The sequence below is a fragment of the Coturnix japonica genome, chromosome 1 (assembly GCF_001577835.2).
Source record: "Coturnix japonica isolate 7356 chromosome 1, Coturnix japonica 2.1, whole genome shotgun sequence".
In the NCBI taxonomy this organism is placed as follows: Eukaryota; Metazoa; Chordata; class Aves; order Galliformes; family Phasianidae; genus Coturnix; species Coturnix japonica.
This window is the reverse complement of record NC_029516.1, coordinates 107,814,468-107,840,456: the sequence shown is the minus strand read 5'-3', so window position 1 is coordinate 107,840,456 and position 25,989 is coordinate 107,814,468. Positions and strand designations below refer to the sequence as shown.

Here is a 25,989-nt window from a genome sequence, read left to right as displayed (position 1 = left end):
CGTTGCGAGCCCCCTCCCCGTTCGCTCCCCAGCCCGCGGGGCGCTCCGTTCCTGCCCTCGGAGCCGGCCACGAGCCGTCCGAAGCACGGAGAGCCGGGCGGAGGCAACCGGTCATTGAGAAAACGTTATCTCGGCCGCTGCTTGCAAATGAACGAAGCTTGGCAGAACACGAGCCGCAGCGTTTCCTCCATCAGGAAGTGCCCACGCGCCTGGAGAGATCAGTGCCATCTCCGTTTACAAGGGGAAAAGATGAACCCGCACCCTTCTGGGATTTATCATTTGTTTTAATTGGCACTTTTTTATACTTTCCCTCCCCCCCCCTTCTTTTACAGGAATAGTGGTCTTAAAACTGTGTCACACGCAAGAGAGCTATGTCACAGCAAAGCCTCTGCATAAATACTATAGCACCAAGTGAGACTAATTCTCCTGTGCATCATGTACTCTGGCAATCTAAAGGGCTTTAAACCGTGTATGTATGTATGTATAATGCATTCTGACACAGCCAGACTAGCGATAGGAATCGTGTCTATCTTCAGCAACAGCATAAATCACAGCTGAATCACGCAAGTTAATATTTTTGCTAGACAGGGCATCTGAGAGCTGCCTACAGGGTCACATTCTGAGTTCAGTCAGCCACAGCCTCAGCTTAACCAACAGCGCTGCTAAGCAATCTGTTTAGTTTTTTCACGTAGTTAAATCCGATTCTTAATGCAACACTACAGGCACTAAAACAAGGTTTTTAAATGTTGACATATATAGGGTGCTTTAATAGGGACAGCCTCAGGAAACTTCCCAATCAGAGCTGCAAATACCAAATCTCTCTTACATCTTCTGTGGAAAGTAACCCTCCAGCAAAATGTACAGGTCTTGATCTTATGCATATTCTATCATAGATATATATATATATATCTGCCCGTATATACATATACTTTCAGGGTTTGTTTGTTTTTTCTAGTGTGTTCCAGCAGCTGGAAGTAAGGAAGGATCCCAGGCACCCAGCAGCCCTCCGCAGGCAGCCAGCAGTAGCAGTGATCTGCCACCAGCAGCTGAGCAAGAGGCACCACTCAGCCGGATAGCTGCCCTGTCTGAACTTAACACAGCTGTATCATGAAACACAACCATAACTCCAGCCTTAACTCTCCTAAGTTGCCTTTCAGATTCACAGCTGAGTTGAATTCCGCTTGTTTTAATAGGTTTTCAACTTGCAAATAGAAGAGCTTACACGAGGATGCATGGATGGCTTGCTGCCTGTTCCAAAGGGCTCCATCTCCAGCACCAGGACACACAGATGACTGACCCAACAAATAACTTGTCAGAGCAAAGGTAATCTGGATCTTGCAAGTCAAGCTACACGGACCACATATGCTCTTCTTGCTTCTATCCATTTACAAAAGCACAAGCTTTCAAAGTTTTAAATTGCTCTACTAAGAGTCTTAATTCATAAGACTGAAAATTCAAACGCAGTGACATTTGTATACACATTATATACTTATAAATTGTTGTTGTCAGGCTGGAGCCACTTATCTTGTTATTAGCTATACTTTGGTGCATCACTCAAAACAAAGAAAAAGAACTGGATGAGCATCAAGTTGCAGCTCAACCAGCCCTCATTTCATCTCTACTGCAGTTCAAGTTGTCTTCCCTCCTAAAAAGCCATTTTGTTTTTAATTCCTAAACATAGGCATCTATATCATTACTTTCACATTTTCTACCCAGAAATCTTGCCTTTTATTAAGTGTTTCCTGAGAAACTGACTAATAAGATTAAGAACTGTAAAACCTGGATCTTGTTCCATTAGACTCAGTTCCCTCCCTCCCTGGCTGTACAGGTAATCAGCTCTGCTCCTGCCGCTCTGGTTATGCTTCCCATACTGTCTCCTGTAGGTGGCTCTTTACTGAGGAATTCTGTGACATCTAACCAGGTACATGTGATGATTTCCCACATCACACTCCCAAAATAAGAGGAGACAAAAAGGATGTACCACATGTATCAATAACAAAAACCCCAGCAGATTCATGTCCCTTTCTCATCAGCAAAAGTCTCGAATGCCGGAATAGTTATAATAAATTATCTCCTGAAATGCTGATACATTACAATTGCTGTATCTGAACTCCATGTTTCTATTTATCTTAATTATGATGGGTTTTCTGCCTGTTCTGCCTAAGACTGACTTTAATGGGCACCCTTTCAGCAGGCCTCTCGGTACCAGACATCAATGGACTGGCACACAGCAGCGCTCTGCAAGGTAAGCAGACTGATCTGTTGGCATGTCATCAAGGAACAAGGCATCTTGTGCAATAATGCTCACAATCATGGAATTCTAGTTTTAAAAGGGAAAAAATGTAAACCAAAAGTAAAAAGGCAATCACTGAAATTCAGATCCAATTACCTTATGTACAGAGAGTTTTGCATACAGTTATATTCCCATTTTGTTTTGAGAGCTCTTCTAGCACTCATCTTTTATTTCTTGCTGCTATTTAGGTTGTGCAAAATGAGACTCATCCTGTAACAGCTCTGCTCTAAATGGGAAAAAAAAGGGAAGGTCCACAACATCCCTACAGTGAAGGCAGCAGAACACCAGCGGCTGGATGGTAACCAAACCAGAACCAAAGCGCTCATCCTTGGGGAGAAGGCTACCAAATCCTCACGGCCACGACTGCGCACTTCCACAGTGCCATCTATCGGATGACATCAAAGCACCCTATGGCAGCAGCAAGCTCTCTCCAGGTGCTCTCCATACAGGTGCCCCCTCCTGCCCGGCAGGGTGGGGAACACTTTCTCAGCATTGCCTCCCTAAATGTCTCACCCTATTTTCTTACCTTCGCCATCGGCCAGCACAGCGCCGACTGACTGAAAAGCCTACCAACAGCAACCCCTCTGAAAATTGGGTTATTTAGGAGCCTGAGCGTAAGGCTGAAATTCACAGCCAAACCAACGCTCAGTGTCCCGCAGGAGCTGCTCATGACTGCAACCCGAAAGCTGATTCCCTGTTCAGCACAATCAGAACGCAACGTGACATTGCATGCATCTGTACCATGATGCAAGCAAGTGAAACAAGTCCTCGGGCGGCACGGCTATTACGTGATTCATGAATAAGGCAAGGAAAACATCCTCGCTTTATTAATTCCCGCCGCCCATAAATACTCTGCACGTTTGTGTTCTGTCAGAAAACAACGGATTCAGAAGCCACCTGGTGCTGTTGCCCCCTCCCCAGCTGCCCCCACCAGCCCCATGGCCGCAGTGCCAGACCTCGCCATTCACAAGCAGCCAGCAGACCCTTCCATTCACAAGTGGAGCCTGCGGCACAGAGAGGAGGAAGAGGAGGAGTTGAAGGGGAAGAGAGCGAGAAAGCGGATAAATTCCATTTGTGCTATTAAAAAAAAAAATAGAAAAGTGAACTCGGCAGTTGAAAAGTGAAGATAAAAAGATGAAAACAGTAATCTTGCTACAGAAACCAGAGAATTATGTTCTTGCTCTCTCCCCCCCCCCTTTTTTTTCTCCTCTTTTTTTTTCTTGCTTTCACGCTGTACAAACTGTAGCACCCTGAACAACTCACTCCCCTGCTATTTCCAGCACTTTACAGAAACTTTTCAACATTTCTGTTTGACACGTATTTTCAGCAGTGAGGTGAAGACAATAAGTAAACAGGTAGTGAAGGGCTATTTAGAGAGCTGGTCAGTCACGGTAATAACAACGCCAAAAGAAAAAACCTCACACAGAAGAGAACATCTATCCTATGCGCTGTAGCCACAGACAGCACATGACCTCTGACAAACAGTTTTCAGAGTAATTTTAATGCTACTCTGGATTTAACTTGACTAACTGGTAGCAATTGAGCACATCTTTTTTTTTGTGGCAGCAGTTATCTAAAATGCTACAATAACAGCATCAAAAGTAGAATGGTGGAAGATTGGTTTTCCATTGTGCTGCTGAACTGGCATAATGCCCACTTTAAAAGCAATTCGCTGCTCATCACTGAAATCTGGCAGACACGACACTAAATGCCTCGAGGAAAAAAAAAAAAAAACAGGGTCTCGAGAAGGGGGAACCACTCCAACCAGCGAGCAGAGAGAGGAGGGGGAAGAAGGGAGAAAGCGAAGGATGATAAGCCCCTGTAAGAAGAGAAAATTGCAAAATAAAAAGTTTGGCGCTGCATGTAGACTCAACAGGCTCTACTTAATTTGCTTGGAGATTTCATCGCAGGCCTGCATTAGTAATAGCAGAACAAAACAAAAGCAAATATATATTTATGTCTGCCCATTGTTCTGATGAAGTGAAAACGTACTGAGTTACGTCAATCATTTGTCAAACACATCTTCCTAGTTTTATTTACCACCAAATATAATGAGTAAATATGTGATAATAAAACTCTTCTTTTTATACGGACATATACAATTTTTTCCCACTACTAAATACAGGTAATGATTTAGGAGGCTTTCAAAATGTCTTTTTACTGTCAATAAAACTAATTCTATTCCTATTTTCATGTTAAAAAAAGGCTTTACAAATGAAAATTCAAATTAAAATTCTGATTATAGTGTAGTGTGACAACACCTGTATTTATAATTTTACTGTCAGCTAGCTCGTAGTGTTTAACAATAGCTTGAAGCAGAAAAGTAATTGGAATTTGTCTGTAACATGCCAGATGACGACACCGGGCACTTCGCCGTGCAAAAGCAAATTTGGTTTGATGACAAAATAACCTTACCAAGATCTTTAAAAAAAGCCAACCCAAAGGTTCATGTCGGTCCTCCTCTACCCAAGGACATCCCATCCATCTGGCTGAACTGGGGCCAGCCACTGCAGGCACCCTCCACCTCCAATATTCCCCTCCCAGATGCGTTCCCAGATGATGCAGTGGTACCCACAGTCCAGGAGCAGAAGGGAAGGACAGTGAGGGCGCATCAGGGCAGCCAGAGGTGGTCACGCTGCACGTGCTGTGGTTCTCTAGACCTCTGCATGATTGAAGAAGGAAAGCAGTGCTCTGAGCACAGCAGTGCTTTCCTGTGGCCCGGCCAGGCACAGCACATCTGCTGACTGACAGACCAGGTCTGATCTAGGACACAGCACAGTCACTTTTCAAGAAACAGTATTGAAAAAAATATGAAAGCTATTCAATTTGAGCATTTCAGAACTCAAACACATGCCACTCTCCGCACACAACTTGCTTTACACAAGGCTACAAATTAAAAGCCCATGTTTTTCATTATCCTGAAGACAGGGGAAAAAAAAATAAAGAAAAGGAAGCCACACAAGAAAGAAAAACAGAATGACAGTGATGTTTTAGTTTACACTAGATATGGCAACACATACAAACTGTCAAAACTATGGAGTGAAAAAAAGCTGTTATCAAGCAACTGTCAAGAGAGTCCTCTGAGATTTGGAAATCTTGTGTTTATTGTAACTACTGCACATTACACAAAGAGAGAAACATCCCTCTTCTTACCACTGCTGCTAAATATCATGTGAGAGAACCCAGACTTCTACCTCACTACTTAGATTAATTTTTTTTTCCCTGTGTAATTCTGTACTTGACAGCACAGAGCCCCTCCTTTTTAAAGTTTTCTGTTGTTGAGTCAAAGTTTAGAGAGAAACTTGAGGTTATAGTGAGCAGTATTTCATTTTCAAGAACTGTCAACACCATTTTTTATGTTGTTAACTTGTCGTCCATCATCTGAGAGTGGAAACTCTTAACACCGAAACACACAAAGGAAGAATTTGTCTCTTAAAAGAGGTATGAAGAAAGAGTGAGGGCAATGGAAACAGCTGTTTTACTGGGCATACTACCGATTCTTTTTCAAGTAATTTAACATACTGTCTAGAAATAAGACTTATGCCATAGCTGGCAGCAGGCTATGGTATGAAAGGTTCAGCTTCACTGTTTCCATGTAGATTTTAAATCATGCTTCCTGATTGTAAGAGAACAACTATGCCTCAGACAGAAATTCCCACCCTCTATGGGGTTTCAGTTGAACCCTCAAAGCAGCTTCTTTAGCCAAAGTCTTTGCAGCCCTTTCAAAACCAGCAGCAACATTACAGCTTTACTGATGACTGATCAAAGTTGCGAGCAAAAAAACAACCTTGTATTATGTTCATCACTCACTGCAAATCACATTCACTATCACTTCTAAACTTTAGGTTTATGCAAAGACCATCTTTATTCCGAATTTAGTTTTTCTTTTCAGAACAAACACTAGAAGAAGAGCTGAGATTGACCTTGAAGTTCTTGAGAAAGTATAAAACCTAGAGTGTGTGCGACTGCACACTTACACGGTTCAGTTCTAGGGAGCATCAAACCTAAAAGCTCAGTGAAAGAAGCTCAAAGAAGCCTCAAACATTATTTATTGCACAAGAGCAAATGAACAGCAGCTGCTGTAAAGTCAATGCAACCACAGCATGCACAGTAAGCTTCAAGGCCTCAAAGCTGACATGATATCATTCTAGATTTGTTATGGACATCACAGAACCCATGTAGATCTTCGACATGGAATAGATTTCTGCAAGTTTACTTTCTAGCAGTCAGCACCAGACCCTGCTGGAGCTGCCCCAGCATCTCTTGGCCAGTGCTGCCTGCAGGTGTGCAGTTCCTCAGCCCTGGGCTCCCAGTTTAACAAAGCCCAACAGTTCCAACTAACAGGGAGACCTTCACATTTTGCATATAAAGATATGTATTTTCTTTAAGTCTTAAGAGGTCTTCTTCAAAATGTCATAATATTTATGATCATCAGATGAGAATGCTTGAACAAAAATTCAGTCTGACATACTGCATTTCACACAGCTACCATGACCGCTCAGAGATACTTTTATCTCCAAGTACTGGATAACCTCATCTAACACAGTAAGGAGTGTATTAATTCAATACAAAACATGAAATAAAATCACCGAGAAAACAATAAATGAATCTTTTCCATATCAAACTGGATTGTTAGCAGTATTATTTCCTAGCTTTTGACTTTCAAGTACTTCCTCCTCCTAGATTATAAGAGTTTTAAAGTATCATAACAATTACTGCATAAGCAGCTGCAGCTCCGTGTCCATTTAAGACTTGGTTTATTTTACTAATACTTTAATATAAGCTCACAAATACTTGTATGCTCACACAAAAGCTACGCAAAAACCACCAACCCGATTTTCAGAAATTTAAGTACACAAAAGGTATCAAACACTGCATAGATATGAACCGTGTGCTAGAAGTCTATTCACGTACTTACTGCTCCATAAATGGAAGAGTTCTTCTGAGTGATCTGTAGCAAAAAAAAAAAAAAAAAAAAAAAAAAAGGGAAAAAAAAGAAAGGAAGAAAGAAAGCCTATGGAAAGTGTGGTGCAGAACAAGAGAGTTGCTGAGCTTGTCCTGGGCTTCAATTACAATTAGGCTGAGAACTGTTAAAGTTTATAAGATATACTGAAGTTAGCTTGATGCAACAAGCTCTTTTCTTCTGCTCTTGCCAACAAAACGGCTCTTCAAAGTTCATACAAGCACTTGGGTAACTCTTTAAGGTCATACCTGACTGAGAAGCTCACCTGTCAAATCCTCCTCTTCTTCATATACTTTCGAGGGTTATAACACAGAGGAAAAAACAGATGAGAGAGGGGGGCGGTCATTACAGCTGAAATTCAACACATTGAATTCAGTGCCGTCAAAATAAAGAGCTCCTTCCATTAATCATGAAATTTAGAGTACTGGAAGATCTACCAGACCTATTTTACTGAACAGGAAAATTCAGCACCAGGATACTGTTAAATTGAGTTAGCATTATCAGGGGAAAAAATACGCTCTATTTCCTATTATTTATGAAGCTCTATCCTTTTCTTTCTTACCAATTACATTCCCTATCATTTCCAAAATATACAAACTGTTTTCAATCAACAGATTTCTTTATTACAGCGTACTGCATGCTTGTTACTGCCTCTTTTCTATATTGAATCCTTGATTGGACAAGCATTTTGAATTTAACATGGACTGTGATTGCACACATCAAACAAATTAAACCTGCCAATCTCTTTTTGGAGGATATCCTTATATATATACTATCACTGAAGAGTACCCCGAGTATATTTGCTTAGGAGAAATGGGGAAGGAGGAAACGATTATTATAGCAGAGGCAGAAGACATTCATTTTCCCATGATATGTAACTGGCCTCGCATCCTCTTTTTCCTACTTTTCACTGAATTATTTTATAAAAGTAGAATGTATTTACTGGCTTTTTCAGCATCTCAGTGACTGTTTTACAATCATCAGCCTATGTTTCATTTTGGCCAATTGCTAATCATGCTTTAAAGATGAGATGGCAAAAAGAGATGAACTACCTAGTAAGCCTGAAACTATTCTTTCTTAACCAGCAGCAAAGCCAGATTACATGGAACAGGAACTGTTCTTTGTACAGTGAAGGAACAAAATGCACTGTCTGGCATTATACACATCTGTTCAAAATGAGACAAAACTTTGTACAATTTCTGACCGTGCAAATATTCACAAAGATGAAAATACTGGGAAGCATTTTCCCGTTAAAAAGCGGTTCAGAGACACACTGGTTGAAAATCAGCTTCTAGAGGGAGAATGTCTAAAACCAGAAAAGCAAAGAAATAGAATACCCCCACAATATCAAAAACCCAAAGCAATGGAAGTCAAATTGAAGAGTGGACAAAGCCCACAGAATGAATTAGAATAAAGCAATGAAGTTATCTGCTTGCAAGACTTGACTACGAGTATTCACAGTTTTTTGGACCTTATTAAAGCTTAGTATGAATTTCTACACTGCAAGTTCTCATGAAATGGAGATATCTTTATCTGAAATACGTTACCAGTTTGCTACTTTATCTGCATCCTTAGAGCAGCATAAAATAAAAAGGACAGAGTATCCGGGCTCTTTTTACAACTAATGTTGTAAAAGCAGTGAACTTTAATTCAAAAGGTCTAGGTGCTATGTCCAGCTCTGCCATCGCTTTCTAACATTATACTGGACCAGCTGCTGAATTCATTCACACTTCAGTTTTTGTCTGTGGAACAGGTTTGATGACATCTCCTTTTCTGACCTATTGCTTGTCTTGCACTGTAAATTCAATAGGCAGAAGTGGTCTTCAAAATTGCCTTTTTTTATGGAGCACCAGACCTCTAGATAGCAGCATAATACAAATAATAACTAATGATGTGAACCCAGCCTTCTGAAAGAAGAGGTAAACCAGTACACTACACTTCCAATTTTTGTTTCAGAGATGCCTCTGCTGGTAACTGCATTTTCTATGGCATAAAGCACCGCTACCACAGTAATTGCTGAAGGTGCTCAAGTCAGAGTTTACTATAAGCCATTCTCAGCAAGGCACTCTTAACAGTTTGAAAACAATTTACATTTGGGCAGTGTTCAGTCTCATCAAAAGCTCAGAGGTCTTTGAGGGTAAGCTGCAATTCCTACTTCTTTTCTCTCAGAGGAGGAAAGACTGCAACAAAGGACTCGGATCTTTAAACCGAGAACCTATTTCTGTAGTTACATCAGCTATTCCTCTCCCTAATTTTGCTGAAATTGCTAAATTCAATTTTATTTGTAACAGTGAAGTCAGACGTGTTGCATGTGATAAAGATCTACATACACATTTCAAATGCGATGTGCAGAACCAAGACAAAGACCAACAGAATTCTCTAATTTCCTTAAAAGCTGAACTAGAAAGCTTAAAATAAAGGTGTAAGAGCCTGCTGTTCCATCCTGCCTTCACACTGCACAGCATCTACACAGACTAGAAACTGGAGGACAAATTGTTGCTTCAACATTCATTAAAAAGAAAACCATTAAAAACTCTAGACAGAACAATGAAGATTCCCTGCAGCCAGGATGTCGGCCATTCAAAGTGCACCATGATGGTAAGGTGCAAAGACTGACACTCCTGGAGGGAAGAAGGAAGAGAGTGAGGGAGAAATGCACATCATCTTTACTGACCCTTCCTACTCCAACTACCTGGCTCGACTCTCCACAAGAGACAAACTACCTTCAGGCACTAACCTAGTCAAATTCCTAGTGCCGCTGATTAAATAAAAATTAAGATTAGAAAGCGAAGTAACTGCCCACCATGTATTAATGAATCAGGCAACCACATGCTCCACAGGAATTAAGAAGCGGGTTTGAAATGCCCTGCGAGCTATTGCTTTCATCAGGAGCGTGGGGCTGGCAAGGCCACTCTCAGCTGTCGCTTCCTTGAAGCAAGAGCTTAATATGGAGCTGCAGCACTGCCACAACTTGGCTTTTGGAAATGGAAGAACACACTGCGTGTCGTCCTGCTGATTACACAACACTGCCAGGAAAGCCACATCTCCTGCCCCTAAGAGACAGGAATCCCACGGCTTCAAACAGCTAAGGCACTCTGGGTGACAATCTGTATGTCAATCCCCCAGAAAATAAGGACATCAATACAAATGTAGTTGTGAAAATGGTCTAAAGCTTCTAGTGAGGTACTTCAGCTTCCTTCTTTCTTTTATCAAATGTTTCATTCTTTGTAGCACGGGAACATTTCATGACAGAGCACACAAATACTAGCCAAATAAAAATCCTCCCATATGGGCTGACTAAATGTTCATCTAGCCTCTAATTCAGATACCTTGGACAAACAAGCTGTCATACGGCAACACAGCCCTGACTTCCAAATCCAGCTTCAAACAACTGAGGAAGTTCTGCAGCTTCCAGAAACAAAGACAGTTTTTTCTCTGTGCAGAATGACTCTGGATGGATTTTTGCTTCTACTAGTGCTTCCAACAAGGCTTTGAATCCATGGCTTTCAGAATATGTAGCAACTTAAAAAGATCTTTGAGCATTTAGCACTCTTTAAAGTAGTGAGCAACATATGAGTGGCTGCCTACCTCCGGAAGCTGAAGTGTTCCAAAGCTCAGCACAGCCAGGAGCTGAATGCCTCCAGCTGTAGGCCTGGGGCATTCAGCCATGCTGCTTCCCTGCCCGTTGTTGTAGACTTCTTTACTATCCGCTATATAGGCAGCATTTAAGAGGATGCGGTCACACCACAGCTGCCTAAACTTACACACTGAATAGCAATGGTAGGAAAACAAGGGGGGTGCAGGGGGGAGAACAACACTGTATGTACATCTTCAGTAAGAAAGTATTTCATAGACAATGAAATGGGCAAGATGCATTAGGCACATATTGTGAACAGTGGCATAAGAGGAGGAAGGTAAAACGTCAGGGTTAAGAAAGATGGACGTAAGGGTTTATTCACATAATTTGCTAGAGATAATGGAAAGTAACGCTTTCAGCTCAGTTTTGTTCTGAGGCTTCTAAGATATAAGCATGTTGAGTCCACTGAAATTGTCTACACCAACAAAAATAAGCCTTTTTTTTTTTTTTTTTCTTTGTAAGGAACAGAAACTGTGAAGGTCTTTTGATGACACCAAGTACTATTCACAGCTGTAATGGTTTTTAGAACACATAATCCACTGCACAATCACAGGTTCAGGTGACGGTGCACTCCACAATTTAGATGGGAGGAACCAAACAGGAAAATGAACTTAGTAGCCTCATACATCAGACAAATCTATCGCTCTGTAGACAACAGACCAAAATGTTTTCTTGTAAATGCTCTGGCTTCTGACACTGAAGAAAATAAAGGGTTTATGTCTAATTACAAACTTTATGTGAAGGTAACAATTAGAACTTCATCCTAGCAAAAAACTACTGTTGCTGAATTTCATCTGAACAGAAGGAATATTGAAGTGACAAAAGAAAACTACAGATCTACCAAATCCAAGCAAAAACCACGAATGTTTTGAGCCCAGGCAAAAAGCTTCTGAATTGGTGCTGGAACCATAACTAATACAGTCGATTACACTGTAGTAAATATTACAGCACTGAATTGATACTGACAGTTGTTTCCTAATCTGTATGTTAAGCCTCTAGTAATTTTAAGTATCCTGCACAGAGATTCTCAGATGCTGTACTTAAGCTACATTTCAGTCATCACACCAGTAAAATTCCTAAATTCAAAATTATGTTCAAATAGCCAAATCACAACTGTGCAGCTAAGCTGGCCAGAAAGGAGCTGGGCAGACATATGTGTCTCAAGAAGAAACATGACAGTGTGGTAGATTTTTTGGCCAAGCAGTTGTGTTCGAGGTATTCAGTAAACCTCTTAAAAATGGACAGAACTCTTTTCTCCTGAGAACATCTCCCTCGTTGTGTTTTGCACCTATTTGAAAGAGAAGTGAGTTAAGAAAATTTTCTTCCAAGAATTAGCTTGCATTCCTACATTGGCTAGTGCCCTCTGGACTATTCATTGTGCTCCTGAAGAGTATATTAGCTCATCTGGGGAACACAAGCTAGAGCACAAGTTCTTAACCTACTGCAAGCATTACTCATGAGTTTCTCCTTCTATAGGTGATTAATGATTAGAAGAATCAGTAAATTTTGTATATATTTTTAAATGAATAAGTACTTTTTGAGCAGGAACATCATAACTCATCTGTCAGCTTTACTTTTTTCCTGACCACAACAGTTCTTAACAAATCAGTCTTTAAAAGAACAACAACTAGAAAAGAGGTTCTGAAGAAGCCATCTGGCAGACAGCATCTGCAGTCATTGATGGAACTTACTCTGGGTTTACAAGAAATAGCCAAGCAAGAATTTTGAGTGCAACCAGAACTGAAGTCTAAGTGGCAAAAATAAAAGTCTAAGCCATCAGATGCATGGAAACAACTGATAAATCAACTACTAAACCTACTGGAGATACTGACGTTATTCAGAACACTGGACATGCCTGAGAAACTTGTCAGAACTACTGATGTATTGGTAACAAAAAGACCATGGTACATCAAGGAATGAAGCCATTGGCCCAATCCTGCAGCGGTGCCATTAAGTGCTTGGTGACAGGTGCCTTGTCTCTGCCCTGTATTAGCAATCAGTATTTGGATAGTATGTTGTACTTCTCCCATTCCCAACGGACTTCCATAAGAAGGAAATAGTCCAGCACAGAACAGAACTATACAGCACTTTAAAATATCTTCCGTATGCCTGAATAAGTAGACATTTAGCTGAGCATAAATTACACTAAAAACCAATGCAGCATTTTTCTAAAATAATACAATAATTACTCTTGAAAGCTACTGTATAATTCCTACTCTTCTGCAATGAGCAAGATGCAAATTTGAAAAGTCTGCTTTGAAAGGTTAAGGAAGACTGATACCACTTCGCCAACAACAAATATTCAAAATGCTTTTAGGACATTCACTTCTGGGAGTGCAGCGGAGTAACACATTCATTTTGCAAGATAATGCAAAGGAGAGGGATATGGAGAGTCTGTTTAAAGATTTAGCCTGCAGTTCTGTTGACTGTCACCTCCAAGATTTACTCAAGATACCCATGGGTTGTAAAGAGGTGTCAGCTAATAAATCACGAGGAAAAGCCTTCAGAAATGTATTTTATTGTTATAAACGTGTCAGGAGAATGTAGTCATCTGATCACCCTGAAGAAGGAACCGCAGCACGCTGTGTCAGCACCTTCCTAAGAACATACTGCCACCTCTGCAATGCCTAATTTATCCCCCAGTGCTCCAGAACAGACAGCCATGGGATCTGCGTATAACAACTGCCCAGTTCTGTGCCAAGTTTTCAAAGCAGTGGCTCGCTGACCAGATAGGACTTGGATAGTATGAAGAACAGCATGTCAAAAGAATTACAAGCAATTGAACTGTCTCGCTCTCTACTCTTAATGTATATGGAGCGCTGTGGAACACACTTTCAGAAATCAGATATCTAACACTAATCAATTATGCACCGATTATGGATGACCTTTGGAATCGCCAAAGGTACAGTCACAATCATGCCTTCAAAAAAAAATCTTGCTTTTCACTATAATGTGTGAATGTATGAAATTAAATGAGGCTTGCAATATAATCAGCGTGGTTGGCTGCATTAATACATTCCATTTCAATTTAAAACCACCACAGTCCAAGAATGACAAATCTAATTTGATCAGTTGTTCACAAAATCACTGGAAAGGGATGTAAGCAAACCTATCAACAGCTGGAACATGGCCTGCTTACCAAAACAATTGATCCTTTTTTACACAAAACTCTTAAAATATTCAAGAACAGTTTAAAGCCCTGCAGTATTTTAGAAAAGGGGGGGATAGTGGAAAGGAGTTTCCCTAGTAAAAACAATTTAAATGTCTAAGTCATTGCTTAAAGGCACAAAAGCCAGAAAATTCAAACAGAAAGGTCTGATCTCCAATAAAAAGGTGCAATTGGGTAGTGCGCTAGCCTTAATATAATAACCCATTGTAACTCAACTTTGTAGGCTTGACTGCTCTTTATGAGGTGTTTAAATTGTATTTCTGATTTAAATGGATTTTCATGAGGCTCTTGCACATGTTGAATATGCATATTTAACCGCAGTCAAATAATTCCAGATTACTAATAAGTTGCTATAAACGCCTGCCTTATGCAAAGAATATATGCTTTCAAAAGCTGAACATGCTCCCATGTTATTCTCAGAATTAAAAACACGCAGATCTCATTACTCCCCACCCCGAAAAACACTAAGAGAAATGTTGTCTAATCTCTCACAACTGTCACATTTGCCATACCAAGTTTTTGTGGATTTTAGCCTTGAGTGCAGCACTCTCTTCTCTGGCAGAGAAATTTTCTTCTAAAAGCTACTGAAACCAATTCTGATTAACAAGACTGAAAGTAACTTACAAATGGAACAGCACCTTACCAGACAGCATTCATTCAGTCAGTCACTAATTAGTATCTGCATGAGAGGAAAATTCTGAAAGCATTGCAAATCAAGCAGAATTACCCAAAATATATCTGAGGTTGTAACAGGAGATGACTGGTAGACGAGCCTTTTCTAGATGAATGATGATCTGGTGCATCAGTACTGTACTGTTGGAAGAACTGGAATTCAAGTCTTTACCATAGCCGATTTGAGGAAATTACTTTCCCACAACGTCAGGCATAAGGACAGCACACACACAAGTAAAACAAGACACCTGAAAGCAAACTGCTCCGTCAAAAATAGTCACTAAAACAGGGAAGATGACATCAGACTAAAGCATCCGCTGCTGCACAGAAGATCAACAACAAACACAATAAAAATGCTAATTTTGGATGAAGCATGAGGTTAGAATTAAATACTGTTGCTTTATTTTGCTTATGACAAAACCACAAAGCCCACACCTTTGGTCAGTGAACAACCACCACATGAGGCATTTCATCCAAAAAAAGCTTGAAACACTAACAGGTAAATCTGTACTTAATCATCATGCGGCACAACTTATTTATGACTTTTTGATCAAGTATTTGAAAGAAGCTAGATATATCCCAAGTTAAGCTGCAGATTGTTAGCTATATACCAACATTATAACAATATGTTTTAAATTTGAGCTTTTGTGACAATTTCAAACGCTTGAGATCTAACAGTCATTTCAATCTCACTCACCTTCACCTACTTCCCACACACTATTTTATAGATTTAGAAGCAACACAGATCCCCAAAGCACCAAAAAAAGAGGCAAGATGAAAAAGCAGTGTATCTCCAGAAAGGTAGCATGTATATCCAGAAGTGTAGCATACTATACTCCAAAATTAAAAACACAGAATATACTGAGTCAGAAGAGACCCATCAAAATGAGCTCATGACTCCAAATATTTAAGCTTCTGCCCACCTTAAATTAAATGCTTACTTGACAGTGAGGGGCAAGACAGATGTATGATTCTTAGTGATACAGATAATTGAAAACAAAACAAAACAATAATGTAGCCTCTTAGATCAATGTCTGGAATGGCTGCCTAACACAGGGTTATTTCAGACTATGCACAAAGGTGAGTTACATCATCTTCAAGAACAAGATCAAAATATTCCACTACCTGCTTGTTCTCGATCCACAGCTATAGGCACATAGTGATAGAACAAAGGGGAATGGTTTTAAACTGAAAGAGAGTAGAGTCAGATTACACGTTAGGAGGAAATTATTTATTGGAGGGCAGTGAGGTGCTGGCACAGCTGCTGAGAGAAGCTGTAGGTGCCCCATACCTGGATGTGCTCAAGGCGAGGTTGGACAGGGCCTTCAAAAGCTGCTGGTGCAACATGATGAGTATTGCCATGAGTATCCAGCATGAGGAATACCCACTTCCTCCCTACCAACAGGTTTACAGATGTTGGTTTGCAAACTCCATATGTTACAGCATAAACAACATGTAAAAACCATCCCATCAAACAGTGGAAGAGCATCTGTTCCCACATCATAAGAAAGAGAATGACAGGATTTGAAATACTCAGTAGTTCCTCTCCCCAGTCCTGGTCCTCCATCCTAACTGTATGGGAGTTCTTTCAGTAATGCCCTGACTACATCATCAGCACAGGAATGAAATCAGCTGAAGGAACAAAAGGAGCTGTTGCTTCTACTGTAATCAGACTTTGTTACAACAAAGATCAAGGAAGCCAAGAAGAAACTAGTCATTCTTCACAAAATGTGCATGTAAAGTCAACAGGTAACAACTCTCCACTCCTGGTGGAAGCTAATGACTTCTTTGGGAAAGCACCTTGAGCAAACATCCCAAAAAAGCCAGCATTTCACATAGGAAAGGTAACCAGCTACTCCCTGCTAACTTTAACTTGAAACAGTGGGCAAAAGCAGTCGGGAAGAAAATGAATCACCAAGGCTCGGTGCTGTGGAACATCGTTCCTGTCCTAACAGCACACAGTGACATCAACAAATTCATTATTCTACTACACTGGGCGCTGCCAGAGGAAATAAACAGTAAAGTCTTTTCATTTCTTTTAAAGTACTTTATCTTTTCCCATTTCTCCCTGTACACTTACCCTAAATCCTCCCAATTTGTCCACGAGATGTTACAGAACTCCACAAAACACACACCTGCAGCTGTTCTGGTCAGCACAGTCCTACTCTTTGAAGAGCCCCACCCACCCATACAATTTGTACCTTCTATCCTGCCCTTCAATTTCTTTATAAGACCCACAGTTCTGAAATAGTGAGAGCACATGCTCAGCTGCCCATAATACATCAAGGACACAACAATACACTCTGTCCCACTGATGCAACCGTCCCCACTACTAGGACGTCAATATATTTTTTTCTTTCTTCCCTAGGGAAGCACATCTACTGATAATCTCTAATTTGTGAAAAGTCAGCAATTTTGAGCAGGGAATATAGGAGATACGTATTCAGCAGAACAATGCAGGTGAAGCAGGGAAACAGGTTACTTGGGTACCACAACATTAAGCACTTTCTGACAAAGACTGCATTAGCAGATGACAGGAGATTGAACACATAGCAAACAAAATGCTTTACAGATTTTTCCTGTCCTTGATGTTGCAGCTGATCTGGAAGAGAATGTGCAAAGTCCCTCATGCAGAGATAGCCTTTGATCCTTGTGTACTAACTTGATACACTCACAAATCCATGCCTGCCTTTTGTCTTCCACATCTCAAAGACAGTCTACAAATAAAATAATGGATTATCTGAAGCTGCTCTGTTATAAAGAAACACATTTTAGATTACTTTCTTAAATCAACTTTGTAAATGTATTTTTTCCCCTTTTCATGCTTGACATTCAAGCAGAAAGAAAAAAGATTATGTGCTATGATCTGTAGAATATTAAACTCCTCCTTGGGACAAGTTTGTCTAGTTATCAAAATCCCTGTATTTACTGAATATGAAAAAGCAGAGGTTGATGGATTTGGCTTTTAACTGCTAAAATCTTTTGCGGGTAAAGAACAGCTATTAATATATAATGGCTTTTCACCTTGACGATTTTAAATTAATTTCCAGACGACCCCATACATGAAATTTATTCTCAAGGCTTGTCCCCTTGAAAAATATGATGGGCTTAGAAGAACTATACCCTATGCTTCCATCCAAATAACCACAAAACAACAGTTTTCTTCTGTGACAGAAGCCAGAACTCTATTCTGAGACTGATTTTTTAAAGGCTGGTTGCAGACCTTGTGACAGACTTTTTCCAAAGGAGTGGTAGGAGTTAAGGTATTCTGTCTCCTCCCGGTTAACAGTTATGACTGGACGCCTTCCCTCGAGCCTTTACTATTAACTACGTATCATTTAAAAATAGATTATTCTGGGATGCAGAAATGGTTTATTTCAGAATAACACATTCTTCTCACCTTGCTGTAGACAATGAAGGTTGTAACTGTAGGATAATGGAAACTATTTTGATGTTATTTTTTACTCTTTGAGCCAACTGGAACGCTGTATGTAACAGTTTCCCACATCCGGCATCTAACATGGTGAACTCATGAATTATGTCCCTAGTAAAATCTTCTGAGTAAATCTGTTTTCTAGATGTCTAGAATCAGTCACTGTGGGTCTCCTTTATAACCAATACAGGAAAGAAGCACTTCTTATATGTGACCCATGCCAGCCAAGCATAAATGAGATTAGATAAGCCATGCCCTGGACCTGCCTACTCCACTACCCATGGGTGCATAGGCTGATAAATTCATACACTTAAACAGCAGATCTCAGTCAGTGAAGATGAAGAGAATATCTTTGCAGGGGGGTTTCTCCACTAGTAACAATTGGTATGGAAGGAATGACTGCTTAGCTTCACTTAAAGAGTACAGCAAAGCCCTCACTCATGCAGTGCCTATATACTCAAGTGGAGTGTTGGACTACTACTGTTGTCTTTCTGTGCACCTCTCTTGCATTCAGACAAATCTTAGTGAAGCCTATGATCACTGCCTGTACAGAAAGGAAATTCTTGGTCACTCCCCTGACTGCGACTCTTCAACTTTCTGAGTGGTTCATATTTTACAAATATTCAGATCTCAACTCTAGTAGGACCTTGTTGTTGCACATGTAGTACGAGAGACAAATTTTAGCTGGAATACCACCATATAAAAACCACTTTGTGAGGCATATCCCATGGTGGACCACTTCTGCATTTCTGTGCAGAAAATCCTACTGGTAGAAAGATGAAGAATTTTCACTTAGCATTTAAATATAAAGCAAATCATTAGATGGATTTCCTCTAAAGAGAGTAAAACCCTCATATATACTCCCACAAATTCCTGAGCTTACTGCTGTTGTCTACAACGGCCCATTTCCTAACTCATCACTCATGTTTCTTTAAAGGCAATGTATATCAGCTGAAAAGATAAGGATGGCTTCTTACTATATAGAAGTCCTGCCACTGTGGTGATTCATTTTATCTTTGTAATTGGGATATATTGCACTACACAGTCTTGCTTTATAATTAAGTTTGTTTGACCTTTAGGCACTCCTGAGGTCTCTCCTAGTTAGCCCAAATGTGTGATACAAAGCACCCACATTGTTGGAAAGTCTTGAATTTAAAGATTTCTGTATATGTTCAACAGCAAAGTGTTGCCTGTAGTTTGCACTCTGCTGCAGAATTCTCTTCTTAAAACCAAAGCATATGCACCAATCTGAATTATGCTAAGAACATGGTTTATCATCATAATGGCCTTCAAAATGTACTACTCAACAGAAATATTGGCCTGCTCGAGACACTGTAAAAACATCAGCTTGCAATTGCTCAAGAATCTTTCCAAGGATGTAGTCCATCTGTAAAACTGCTGATATCTGCAGAGAAGAAAGATTTCCTCCCAAATCATATTTTATGTTTAGAAGATGATAAAATCTTTCGTACCACAAACTTTTCCAGAGATTTTTTTTCCCTTCTCCCCTTTTCACATCCAGAATGAGATAAAAAATGACCTGTTCTCAAGCTACTCTAAGTCTGGAATTCTTTGGAAGATGACCAATGCCCACATAAGCCTTCTGCTTATGATCATGCAATGGTTTTTAGTAATGTATAGATACAGGCCTTATTTAAAATTTCCCTAATTAAGAAAAACTTCTTACTGGATAACAAGGGCAACAGCAATAAAGTCTAAAATATGGGGAGTTTCTACTGGAAATGCAAATCCTGAATTTACCCTCACTAGGTTCAAGTAATTGAAGGCTACACTTTGCAATGGATTATTTTACTTTCAAGCTGTAATGTAAATTACCTTCTTTTATTGTTGCCCCTCCAAATCTTTCAACTTCGCAGCTTCCCAGGACTCTTTCCCACATTTTCTGTATTGTGAATTTTAAGATTGCTTTTTGTCAAATTTGCTTGGTAAGAGATCACTTGATAAATCTGTTTTTCTTTTTATATGTCTTCATTCTCCTTTTGCACTAATGCTATTTCCTCATGTGCAAGTCAGTACAGGCATTTCTTCCTTCCCATATAAAACCAAACCTGTTAAAAACATACGCACACAAAACCCAGTACAAAGAAACAAACCAGAATCTCTAAGCCTACTGAAAAGTTACTCTAATACTACTATTTTGCTGGGCCCTTAATTATAGTACAAATATATATATATAGTACTGCCATGGTCTGCAATGTGACAAGTGGAAGTTTTTCATCAAAGCAAAGATCAAACAAATAAAGCTCACAATCCTCCTCCCTTAAAAGATAAATGCTTATTCTAGAACTGCTACATTATGTGAAAAATCTCAGTACCTCAAATCCTGTAGGATTTTTGAAATCCAGCATGATTTTTGAAGTGTGATGCTTAATCACTGAACTACTGTTTCCTCAGTTAGGGCAGAGGCACACTAACAAATAACTGGAAGACATCCTGAGGTGTGAAAATCCAATGTAAGGCATTACCATGCAAATGGTCTGTTGACATTACCTTGCCCATCTTAAACAGTTAAAAAAATGAAGAAAAAGTGAAGACAAGGGCTCCCAACACTGCTATCACTAAAAAAGAACACAAGTCCTGATTATCATGTTCCCTCCCTCTCCCCTCAAAAAAACAGCAGTTATTAGAACTGAAAGAAGGAGGAAAAGGATGCACTGGTACTGCAAGAGGTAAAACAAGGTCACCAATACTGCTGTCCTACACTACCCTGTGAGGTACTCCACTAGGGTTTAAATGAGATCTTACAGTGACTGCCAGAACTTGAACTGCTTCCTCCTTTTCACTTGGGCAGATCAATGCTTTCTGAAATGTAACTCAGTTTTGGAAGAGGTAAGTAAATCCTGGACCAGCATGAGTGAGGTGGACAGCTTTTTGCCATGAAAGCAGATATACCTGAAAGCTGAGAAGTGGTGAGCAGAGCAGTCTGCCATGTTATACTGGTGCCTGAAACACGGGCAAAAGTGGGTGTTAGAGGAAAAGCTTAAACCAAAGGATATCTAGTTATTTATGCTCTATGGGTCAGTGCAGCAGCTGTGGTCACTAGTAGGGCAGAGGACACCTGTGAATATAAAAAGCCTGTAAATCCTGTCAAATGCTGTAATAAAGCAAGAAGGATCCTTTTTTGGTACTGACTGGAAAACACAAGCACAATCACATGTTGAAAGACTAAATACTGAAATAAAATTCATGTTTTGTCTAAATAGGTACTTCTGACTGAGTACTTCCTTTGATGTTTAAGATTTGTTACAGCAATTCAATACAACAAAAAAGAACTCGAGGCTTCAGATCTTAGAGAAAAGCTGAAAAAGGCACAGGCGCTTTACTGCAGAGTTTCCTTCTTTTGCAATATTTGAGGTTTGGCTTAAACTGGGAAATAGCAAATACATTTCAGAGTACAGAAGCACAAAAAACAGAGACGCTTTTTAAACTTACATCCAGATTTTCAGAAGCTAAACTTTCACATAACAACCTATTTTTTCCTTTATCCCTTAATGCACCTACAAGAAGAGCTGCAGCTTCATCAAATGCATGTATCTTATGTTCCCACATCTGGCGCTTTTCCAAGTTACGGGCATATCTTTTTTCCTTTTTTTCCAACCAAGACATTACGCTTTCGACTTCTTAAACTAAATAGTATTTCAAATAGTTGTACTATACGTCAGGTTATCATGAAACTGTGTGCACAACAAACAATTCCAAATCCACCAATGCCTCTAAAATATGGAATCTAAAGTATGAAATAAATCTTTTCCACATCAAGGCCCTGATGATGATAGTTAAGCATTATTGATCAAAACCACAGTAGCTCCATGCTTTTTCTAAGTATATTATCTTTTTTTCTTTTTTGGTCACACACCACTGGCTATTTTTTTATCGAGGATGTTTAAAACTACAGAATCAGTTCTAGCACAAAACAAACAAATAAGTAAATAGGATTGAACTGCAGATGAATACACATGTATTCTATTTATGAAGAGTGGAAAAACAACACAATTCTAAGCTCCTCTTAAGTGTTCTTTTGCACTCCCCAGAAGAAGTATGTAACCCAATTGCAAAATGTTCATCTGATTAGAATGCTGCTGCTCTCATGCTGTTTATGCAACATAGAATGTTTCACCAGAAACATGAGACAATACCATACCTAACATAAATGTTGTAATTCCAACTCCACAGAATACTATTTACATCAAATATTATTTGTTTTTATCATCTAAATAAACTAGCTTAGACTGTCACTCACTCCTTTTTATTCATTTTTTTTTGTTTTGTCTTATTGTATGCATCGCTCACAAAGTGAAAAATGTCTATTTAAAGATAAGTGGAAATACTACAGCACGCAGCATTTTCATGTCAAAATAATTACATTATTATATTCTGAGTTAAATAATATAACATAGGAAAACATTTTGATATGCCTTTGACAGTTGTAATCCTGGAAGAAACAAATCAACTTCTTCCAAACTAATTTATACCAGATAAAAACAAAGAGCTTCCAAGCCCAAACGGGCCTTCTCCATCCAAGTCCTCTCACAGAAGTGGGATATGACGGTACGAAATCTTGCTGTATTTGTTCTCCAAGGCTGAGCCAAATTCTGACTTGTCACAAAATTTTGTGACAACTAATTGTCTCTCAAAAGGTAGTGAAATTATATTAGCCTGAAATAAGACATGCTAATCTATGAGATGGTCCTGGAAATAAACAAAAAAGGGGGGGGCGGGGAAGAAAAATAAAAAGAAAGAAAAAAGGAAAAAAAGGGGGGGTGGGTGGGGAGTAGTACTCTCTCTTTCCATCTCATTGAACCACTCACTATCATGGAATGATTGTTTCTTTGTTAAAAGAGGGGACTTGAAAACTGTGGAAGCGGAGGCACTGCTTGTGAGACAAAGGGGTAACAGCTGAGGTCTCAGATGCTTTTGTGAAGAACACACTCCAAATAGGTTCTTGTGCACTCTGTTTTCATGGTGGTAATACTCAGGGCTTCAAATATGCCTTTTTACTCCCCCAGAAACATCATTTGGTATTGGCTGACACCATCACATAATTCTGATGGAGAGATGACAAAAATGAACCGACGGACTTCTTTGTTTAATAAAACAAATTGAATCTGCATTGAGATACACTACTGTGTAAAGCTCCATTTTTGTATTATACATCATGTACCATCTTTGTGTGTCCTACAAAATAAAACTAGTATTTTCCATGCCATTGTTCTCTGTGTAGCCTCGTAGTTCTTATTAAGGACTTCATCCACGCCCATTTCTTAGAGAAAAGAGCATAACTACATTTTCATGATGTCTTTGACATAAATGTTTTTGTTTTTAAGGATACAGAAAGATATTTCAAAAGAAACGTCTCCTATGCAGTTATTATGCTTCAGTAAGTACAATAATTAAAATAATTTTATTTGTGGTATTAATTTAAATCTTGGAGATCAAATAAGGATCCCATTTTTACTGTGTTCAAATCTAATGCATCTGTGTTCTTCTAAAGGCCTATGCAATTCAAACTGGTTTGGAGGCAGACCCTCCTTGTGTGCTCAGTAGATACAAGCCGAAAATCCTGAACTCAGCAAGATAATGGCAGATTCACATCACTTCCGGACGCAAACTCAGGGGTTTACAATAGCTTCTTTTAAGTAAAACAGTTGCCTTAGAAAGCAGAGAAAAATTATGCAAAGATAGAAATGTATACTTGGGTATCACGTCATAAGCTTCACAGAAATGAGTCTGCAATTCCAATGACTTATTTTCATCATGTTTCCAAGTGACCACTTCCCTGCTGACACGTAGGTTACATCTGTCTCCCTTTTTATCAGTATCACAAATTTCGATCACTTATGTTTTGTATCACCTCTCTCACATGCATTGTTTCCTGTTATTCAAAGTATTTCTCTGTATTTTAATACTGCAACATAATAAATGAACATTTTCTATCATGAGAAACGTATGGGAAAGTTTTGTATGAAATAGTTTCCATCTTCCCAGTATAATAAAAGACTAGGACAAAACAAGCATAGTGTCCTAAATATTACTATTTTTTATCTTTGCATGCAGTGAACTAAGTTTGTTACACACTGAACCATTAAACAAATTCATAAATTCAGTATGTGCAATAGTGAGTAATAAATGAGCACACAAACATATATGTATGTGTATATCTACATATAAACAGAAAAAATAATTTTTAAGAGAGCCATTTTATTCAATGAAAGAAATTTTTGGTCCATGAGAAACCATCTGCGTTCTCCATGTCTTCAGGGAAATCAAGGTTTTGCTCTACCTACACATGGACATAACCAGAATTTTTCCGATCATGTTCATAGCTGACACCAGATCCCTGACCCAGATATCTCAATGCACTACAGAGAATTAAGTTATGAAGGTGATTACTGAAAGCACACAACTTTCTCTAACTCCAGCTACAGAATCTTTCCAACTAAAAGACAAAACATATCAATGACAAGATCACAGAGGCTCCGAATCCCTGTGCAATATAGGCAATGCCTCAGAACTAGTTTTAAGGGAAATAATAATTAAAGATATAGAAGTCCTTCCACAATGCTCTTATGCTATACTGGTCATGAGGAAAGGTAAAAGGAGAGCTGGTGTGATGCGTTACACCATACACCATCTTCAGTAGGTCACTGGTCTTTTAAATAATCTCTAGTGAACAAATAAGATTTCAGAAAGTTTTTAGTAGATAATTACACTTCCTGATTTTGTAATTAGTGGAACTACATGTAATTACATAATAATTATGACGGTAATTACGTAATTAAGATGTATAATTATGTAGTAAAAAACATTATGGAAATAAAAGCCATCAACTGTATAAGCACAATACATTTTTAAAAATAAATTCTGTATCATCTGTTTAAAGCTACCATTTTCCTCAAAATATCAAAGTGATTATAAGCCATCACTGGCAAGTTCTAAAATACATTTCTTATGCAACTTAAAAATCATACAGATAATTGTACCTTTTTTTAAATCTCTTTAAGACCTCACATTTATATTACCCTTCTGATGTTTAGGTGCACATATACCGAGTAGATTATACAGAGTTAAATTGTTTGCGTTTATTTCTACCAATTTCTACCACAATATATATATATTTTTAAATTAGCATCAATGTCAGAATTCTGGTATATAAAATACAGGATTTTTTTTAAATTACACTACCAGATCCATCAAATCTAAGGGACTTATAAAAGGAGAAAGATGCTCATCTTGCACTTTTCACTAGAGAAAGGAGCTTACAGCTGTGAGAAGCAGTAGTCACTAAAAGAAGTCATGTCCAATGAAACCCCAAACTTTACTAACACAGATGAAATCAGAAAGACAAAGTTCTCTATTAGAACAATCGAAGTTGTGGATGAAAAACAAACTATAAAGAAAAAATGGCTTTAAAGATTATTTTCTGTTTCAAAACATGACAGACCCGATAAAGCAACCAGACTTTATCAGATAAAATAACCTAGGCTCTAAGTACATAAGATATATGCCAACTTGTTAAGTAAGGAATAAAACCTGAAAGGCAAATCAGAAGATATTTTTCCCACAATCAGTAGCAGCAGGGTATGTACGTGAAGGAGTCAGATAACCATGCCAGTTCACGAGGAGTCAGTTTGTCAAGTCAACCACTTCGTTCCACCTGGAACACTGAGCACAATGTGCAGAAGAAAAATAGTCTTCATTAATCAAAATTACTTTATTGGAGGTATGAGCCACAGCAAATGTAGTCCTGTCATGCCACACAGTTCCCACACCGCTGACATATCACAGCTGTTGTAACTCGTTA

General features: G+C 39.1%; 1 protein-coding gene and 1 long non-coding RNA gene across 2 annotated transcripts in view; one reads left to right on the top strand and one right to left on the bottom strand.

The window, feature by feature from the left end:
- The window catches only part of LOC107325225, a 7,257-nt gene extending 23 nt beyond the window's left edge, over window positions 1-7,234 (top strand). The window contains exons 1-3 of the long non-coding RNA XR_001559643.2: window positions 1-1,323; window positions 2,192-2,245; window positions 2,482-7,234. The exon at window positions 1-1,323 is cut by the window's left edge and continues 23 nt beyond it. This is a non-coding gene — a long non-coding RNA (uncharacterized LOC107325225). The remainder of the gene's footprint in view (window positions 1,324-2,191; window positions 2,246-2,481) is intronic.
- Window positions 1-25,989, bottom strand: part of POLA1 (DNA polymerase alpha 1, catalytic subunit) — a 183,025-nt gene that overhangs the window by 8,066 nt on the left and 148,970 nt on the right.